Source organism: Macaca mulatta, chromosome X, assembly GCF_049350105.2.
Source record: "Macaca mulatta isolate MMU2019108-1 chromosome X, T2T-MMU8v2.0, whole genome shotgun sequence".
Taxonomy (NCBI): Eukaryota; Metazoa; Chordata; class Mammalia; order Primates; family Cercopithecidae; genus Macaca; species Macaca mulatta.
The window spans coordinates 84,716,025-84,724,066 of record NC_133426.1 but is presented as its reverse complement, the minus strand read 5'-3'; the positions used below and the strand labels follow the sequence as shown (position 1 = coordinate 84,724,066).

At 36.8% G+C, this 8,042-nt stretch overlaps 1 pseudogene across 1 annotated transcript; it reads right to left on the bottom strand.

Moving 5' to 3' along the window:
* Window positions 1–1,758: 1,758 nt before the first annotated feature.
* On the bottom strand, window positions 1,759–3,172 carry LOC706862 (S-phase kinase-associated protein 1 pseudogene; annotated as a pseudogene). The gene has a single exon (XR_012586.5). The product of XR_012586.5 is annotated as an S-phase kinase-associated protein 1 pseudogene (transcript).
* Window positions 3,173–8,042: the final 4,870 nt, after the last annotated feature.

Genomic DNA, 8,042 nt, shown 5'->3' with positions numbered 1-8,042 from the left:
AATTTTTGGATGTGTCTTTGTCTGGTTTTGGTATCAGGGTAATAATGGCCTTAAAGGATGTGTTTGAAAGTATTCCCTCTTCTTATATTTTTCAGAACAATTTGAGGAAGATCGGTATTCTTTAAATGCTTGGTTGAATTCAGCAGTGAAACTGTCAGGTCCCAGGCTTTTCCTTACTGAGAGATATTGTGTTATGAACTTTATCTCATTACTTTGTATTGGTCTGTTCTGCTGTTTGATTTCTTCGTGGTCCAATCTTGGTAGGTTTTTTGTGTCTAGGAATTTGTCCATTTTTTTCTAGATGTTCCAATTTATTGGCACATAGTGACTCATATTAGCCACAAACGATACTTTAAATTTCTGCAGTATCACTTGTAATGTCACCTTTTTCATCTCTGACTATTTGGGTCTTCTCTCTTCTTTCTTTAGTAAGGCTAAAAGTTTGTCAATATTGTTTAAATTTTCAAAAATAGCAACTTTTTGTTTTATTGATCTTTTTTTTAAAAAAATTCAATTTCATTTATTTCTGCTCTGATCTTTATTATTTCTTTTCTTTGACTAATTTTGAGTTTGGTTGGCCCTCGCTTTTTTACTGCTTTAACATGCATTGTTAGGTTGTTATTTTGCAGTTTTTCTTCTTTTTTGAAGTAGGCACTTACAGCTATGAACTTCCCTGCTAGTACTGCTTTCCTTGTATTTTATAGTTTTTGTTATGTTGTGTTTCCTTTATTATTTGTTTCAAGAAATTTTTCAATCCCCTTTCTAATTTCTTCATTGATCTACTGGTCATTCAGGAGCATGTTGTTTAATTTTCATGTAATTTTATAGTTTCTGAAATACCTCTTGTTATTGATTTTTAGTTTTATTTCATTGTGGTTAGAGAGGATGCTTATATATTAGATTCATTTGTTCTACAGTGAAGATTATGGCTAATGTTTATTTGTTTATTTTCTGTCTGGAGATTTGTCCAATGCTGAAAGTGGGATGGCAATGTCTCCAGCTATTATTGTATTGGAGCCTATCTCTCTCTTTAGCTATACTAATATTTTCCTTATATATCTTGGTGCTTGAATGTTTAGTGCATATATATTTAAAATATTTAAAATAACAATTTAATATTGTTATATCCTCTTGCTGAATTGACCCCTTTATCATTATATTGTGACCTTCTTTGTCTCTTCTTATAAGTTTTGTCTTGAAATCTATTTTGTCTGATATAAGTATAGTGATTCCTGCTCTTTTGGGGGTTCAATTGGCATGAAATATGTGTTTCCATCCCTTTATTTTCAGCCTATGTGTGTCTTTATAGGTGAATGTGTTTTGCGTAGGGTATAGATCATTGGTTGTTTTTTTTTTTTTTTTTTAATGCATTCAGCCATCCTATGTCTTTTGAGTGGAGAGTTTAGTACATTTACATTCAATATTATATTGATAAGTAAAGACTTACTCAGGTCATTTTTTATTTGTTTGTCGGTCATTTGCTCATCTTCTCTTTCTTTCTTTCCTTCCTGTCTTTATTTTAGTGAAGGTGATTTTCTCTGTTGATATTATTTAATTTCTTGCTTTTTAATTTTTTTGGATCTATTGTATTTTTTTGGCTTGAGGTTACAATGATGCTTGCAGATACTATCTTATTACCCATTATTTTAAGCTAATAACAACTTAATACTATTTGCACAAACAAACAAGCAAAAAGAAAACTAGTAAAGACTATGACTTAACATCTTCCTTCCACTTTTTAACTTTTTGTTGTTACTATTTATTTATTTATTTATTTATTTATTTATTTTTATATAACTTACTTTTTATTGAAAGTATCTTGCATTCATGATGGATGCTTTCTGGGTTTTACCACATATTTTAATGATAAAAGTTAAATTATTTTTTACATGCAAGTAGTGTGAATAATTTTCCCCACATGGGAACACTGATTATAAAAAGATGACATCCCACATGGGTTAAGTGTCTTTTTTAATTGAAAAGCTAACAAACTATCCAGTTACATTACTCCCAAATACCCACAAACTGGGTAGTAACTGAGTCTCTAGGCAATATATTTAAAACTAAGAGGATTAAAAATAAAATTAAAGAAAAAGAAAACAAGTCCTCAGATGCAACGAAGGGAGCCCTGCTACATACAGGCTAATCAATACAGTGGTACTCCTTGACTGCAGGAGGCTGGAAGACATCATGGTAACTCCACTCAGAACATTTACCTCAAGAAGCCTTTTTCCAGTTTCCAACTCATGAATAAAGAGAATATTTTGTTAATTCTATTCCAAAAAACTTTTTTGCAACTTGTTTTATTTACAATGCCAACTTTCAAAAGGTCACTAAAGTTAACTGGACAATAAACTAGGCAGAAATTGCTTTACAAAAAAGAGGGAAAGCCCAAAATGCCACTTATAGAGAACCCACAGTTCAGTTTTATTCAGAGCAAAGAAAAAAGAAACTTTCGATCATACTAGAAGAAACTCAGCCATAGGTTTGGAATCTATACTCAAACTACACATGCAATGAGGACAATATTCTGCTAATACAATTGACTTGCTGCTGCATTTGTCTACTGTTTGTCTAATATTAACAATTATAAAAAGAGCAGTGAAACTAGTATTTGGAACAGTCCTTACAGTGTTACAGTGTCAGGCACAACATTTCACTTCTCTTCACACCACTGGTTCTCTTTGCGTACCTGGGCTTCCTCCTCTTCAGTAAAGTCATTTTTTATATTGAAGGTCTTGCGAATCTCCTCAGGAGTCTTCCCCTTGATCATATTGGCAACAGTCTTGCATGTAACATCAAGCAAACCTTTGATGTTTAAGTAGTTTGCAGCCAGAATGAGTTCAAAAAGTGTTCCTTGGTCAACTTTCAGGAATTCTTGGTCCCAAACAGGGATATCGTCTGTTCACTTTTCTTTGTTCTCATCATCTTCAGGAGGAGGAGGGTCATCCTTGTGGTGGGTGCACCACTGAATGACCTTTTTTAATATTGCTGCATTCACATTTGGTAGAGGAACTGGGTCATCATCTCCTTCATCATCCATTCCCAAATCTTCCAACATGGTTTTAATAGTCACAGATTGTTTGGCAATTTCCACATCAACTTCAAATATTTCTCCATCAGAACTCTGCAACTTAATTGAAGGCATGGTGTTCGGTGTTAAGGAGACTGCCGGCAGGAGGCTGACGAGAGCTAAGAGACGTCAGCGGAGGAAGAGAAAAGCGGAGGACAAAGCCACTACAGCCTGTTGTTACTATTTATATCTCATTGTACCATCTATGTCTTGAAAAGTTGTTGTAGTTATTATTTTTTATTGCTTCATCATTTAGCCTTTCTACTTAAGATAAGAGCAGGTTACATACTACAATTACAGTATAATAATATTCAGAGGTTTTAGATGTCCTTACCAATACCTGAAGGTTTGTATCTTCAGATGATTTCTTATTGCTCATTAACACCCCTTTCTTTCTGATTGAAGTACTCCCTTTACGGTTTCTTGTAGGACAGGTCTAGTGATAAAATCCCTCAGCTATTGTTTGGGAAAATCTTTATTTCTCTCTCATGTTTGAAGGATATTTTCCCCAGATATACTATTCTAATTTTTTTTTTTTATCCCTTTAGCACTTTAAATATGTCATGCCACTCTCTTTTGGCATGTAAGGTTTCCACTAAGCAGTTTGTTGCCAGATATATAGGAGCTCACTTATACGTTATTTTTTTCTTTTTTCTTGCTGCTTTTAGGAATTTTTCTTTATCCTGGATCTTTTGGAGTTTGATTATTAAATCACTTGAAGTAGTCCTCTTTATGTTAAATCTGCTTGGTGTTCTATGGCCTTCTTGTACTTAAATACTGCTATCTTTGTTTGTGTTTGGGAAGTTCTCAGTTATTATCCCTTTGAATAAAATTTCTACCTCTATGGTTTTTGGCACCTCCTCTTTGAAGCCAATAACTCCTAGATTTGCACTTTTGTGACTATTATTTATATCCTCTAGTCATGCTTCATTGGTTTTGGTTTTTGTTGTTGTTCTTTTTTCCTTGTTCTCCTCTTATTGTGTATTTTCAAATATCCTGTTTTCATGCTCACTACTTCTTTCTTCTACTAGATGAATTCAGCTATTAAAAGACTTCTGCCAACTGCAGCTTTCAACTCCAGAATTTCTGCATGATTCTTTTTAATATTTGAATCTCTTTGCTAAATTTCTCCAATAGAATTTTTACTCCCTTCTATGCATTATCTTGAATTTCTTTGGGTTTCCTTAAAATAGCTATTTTGAATTATCTGCCTGAAAGTTCACATATCTCTGCTACCCCTGGAGTGTTCCCTGGTGCATAGTTAGTTCATGTGGTGAGGTCATGTTTTCCTGGATTATCTTCATACTTTTAGATGTTCAATTGTGCCTGGGTGCTGAATAGTTAGGTATTTATTGTACTCTTCACAGTTTGGGCTTGTTTGTACCCATTCTTCTTGGGAAGATATTCCAAATATTCAAGAGGACTTGGGTGTTGTAATCTAAGCTGATTCTGATTTTGGGGGTACCTCAAGCCTAGTAATGTTTTGTTTCCTGAAGACTTGTAGAGGTACTGCCTTGATGGTCTTGGAAACTGTACAAAAGAGTTCTCTGGATTAGCAAGTAGAGACTCTCGTTCTCTTCCCTTACTTTCTCCAAAACAAATGGAGTCTATCTTCCTTTTGTGAACCACCTAAAGCTGGCGGTGGAGTGACACAAACACCCCGGTGGCCACCACCACTATGACTGTGCTGGGTCACACCTGAAGGTAGCACAACACTCGGTGTTGCCCAAGGCCTGCTCTAACTACTTCCAGGCTACTGCATATGCTTGCTGAAAGCTCTTGGTCTCTACAATCAGCAAGTGGCAAAGACAACCAGGCCTGTGTCCTTCCTGTCAGGATGGAGACTTGCCCCATGTCCCATAGGGTTTCAGAGGTGCCATCTGGGATCCAAGGACTAGAGTCAAAAACCTTGGAAGTTCAGCTGCTGTTCTATTGTACTGAAGCTGAGCTGGCACTCATACCACAAGATGCAGTCTTTGCCACACCTCTTCACTTACTAAATGCAAAGGAGCCTTATCCCATGGCCCCCACTATTTCAGGCCAATGGATAGTGCTGTCAGACTACCTTTGATGTTTTCTTTCTTTTCTTTTTATTATTATTATTATTATTATTATTATACTTTAAGTTCTAGGGTACATGTGCATAATGTGCAGCTTTGTTACATATGTATACTTGTGCCATGTTGGTGTGCGGCACCCATCAACTCGTCAGCACCAATCAACTCGTTATTTAGATCAGGCACCACTCCCAATGCAATCCCTCCCCCCTGCCCCCTCCCCATGATAGGCCCCAGTGTGTGATGTCCCCCTTCCCGAGTCCAAGTGATCTCATTGCTCAGTTCCCACCTATGAGTGAGAACATGCGGTGTTTGGTTTTCTGTTCTTGCGATAGTTTACTGAGAATGATGGTATCCAGCTGCATCCATGTCCCTACAAAGGACACAAACTCATCCTTTTTTATGGCTGCATAGTATTCCAAGGTGTATATGTGCCACATTTTCTTAATCCAGTCTCTCACTGATGGACATTTGGGTTGATTCCAAGTCTTTGCTATTGTGAATAGCGCCGCAATAAACATACGTGTCCATGTGTCTTTATAGCAGCATGATTTATAATCCTTTGGGTATATACCCAGTAATGGGATGGCTGGGTCATATGGTACTTGTAGTTCCAGATCCTTGAGGAATCGCCATACTGTTTTCCATAATGGTTGAACTAGTTTACAATCCCACCAACAGTGTAAAAGTGTTCCTATTTCTCCACATCCTCTCCAGCAGCTGTTGTTTCCTGACTTTTTAATGATCGCCATTCTAACTGGTGTGAGATGGTATCTCATTGTGGTTTTGCTTTGCATTTCTCTGATGGCCAGTGATGATGAGCACTTTTTCATGTGTCTGTTGGCTGTATGAATGTCTTCTTTTGAGAAATGTCTGTTCATATCCTTTGCCCACTTTTTGATGGGGTTGTTTGTTTTTTTCTTGAAAATTTGTTTGAGTTCTTTGTAGGTTCTGGATATTAGCCCTTTGTCAGATGAGTAGATTGCAAAAATTTTCTCCCATTCTGTAGGTTGCCTGTTCACTCTGATGGTAGTTTCTTTTGCTGTGCAGAAACTCTTTAGTTTAATGAGATCCCATTTGTCAATTTTGGCTTTTGTTGCCGTTGCTTTTGGTGTTTTAGACATGAAGTCCTTGCCCATGCCTATGTCCTGAATGGTATTACCTAGGTTTTCTTCTAGAGTTTTTCTGGAATTAGGTCTAACATTTAAGTCTCTAATCCATCTTGAATTAATTTTTGTATAAGGAGTAAGGAAAGGATTCAGTTTCAGCTTTCTATTTACGGCTAGCCAATTTTCCCAGCACCATTTATTAAATAGGGAATCCTTTCCCCATTTCTTGTTTCTCTCAGGTTTGTCAAAGATCAGATGGCTGTAGACGTGTGGTATTATTTCTGAGGACTCTGTTCTGCTCCATTGGTCTATATCTCTGTTTTGGTACCAGTACCATGCTGTTTTGGTTACTGTAGCCTTATAGTATAGTTTGAAGTCAGGTAGCGTGATGCCTCCAGCTTTGTTCTTTCGACTTAGGATTGTCTTGGCAATGCGGGCTCTTTTTTGGTTCCATATGAACTTTAAAGCAGTTTTTTTCCAATTCTGTGAAGAAACTCGTTGGTAGCTTCATGGGGATGGCACTGAATCTATAAATTACCTTGGGAAGTATGGCCATTTTCAAGATATTGATTCTTCCTATCCATGAGCATGGTATGTTCTTCCATTTGTTTGTGTCCTCTTTGATTTCACTGAGCAGTGGTTTGTAGTTCTCCTTGAAGAGGTCCTTTACATCCCTTGTAAGTTGGATTCCTAGGTATTTTATTCTCTTTGAAGCAATTGTGAATGGAAGTTCATTCAGGATTTGGATTTCTGTTTGTCTGTTCCTGGTGTATAAGAATGCTTGTGATTTTTGCACATTAATTTTGTATCCTGAGACTTTGCTGAAGTTGCTTATCAGCTTAAGGAGATTTTCGGCTGAGACAATGGGATTTTCTAAATATACAATCATGTCGTCTTCAAACAGGGACAATTTGACTTCTTCTTTTCCTAACTGAATGCCCTTGATTTCTTTCACTTGCCTGATTGCCTTAGCCAGAACTTCCAACACTACCTTGAATAAGAGTGGTGAGAGAGAGCATCCCTGTCTTCTGCCAGTTTTCAAAGAGAATGCTTCCAGTTTCTGCCCATTCAGTGTGATATTGGCTGTGGGTTTGTCATAAATAGCTCTTATTGTTTTGAGATACGTTCCATCAATACCGAATTTGTTGAGAATCTTTAGCATGAAGGGCTGTTCAATTTTGTCAAAGGCCTTTTCTGCATCTATTGAGATAATCATGTGGCTTATGTCTTTGGTTCTCTTTATATGCTGGATTACATTTATTGATTTTCATATGTTGAACCAGCCTTGCATCCCAGGGATGAAGCCCACATGATCATGGTGGATAAGCTTTTTGATGTGCTGCTGAATCCGGTTTGCCAGTATTTTATTGAGGATTTTTGCATCGATGTTCATCAGGGATATTGGTCTAAAATTCTCTTTTTTTGTTGTGTCTCTGCCAGGCTTTGATATCAGGATGATGTTGGCCTCATCAAATGAGTTAGGGAGGATTCCCTCTTTTTCTATTGATTGGAATAGTTTCAGAAGGAATGGTACCAGCTCCTCCTTGTACCTCTGGTAGAATTCAGCTGTGAATCCATCTGGTCCTGGACTTTTTTTGGTTGGTAGGCTATTAATTATTGCCTCAATTTCAGAGCCTGCTATTGGTCTATTCAGGCATTCAGCTTCTTCCTGGTTTAGTCTTGGAAGAGTGTAAGTGTCCAGGAAATTATCCATTTCTTCTAGATTGTCTAGTTTATTTGCATAGAAGTGTTTATAGTATTCTCTGATGGTAGTTTGTATTTCTGTGGGGTCGGTGGTGATAT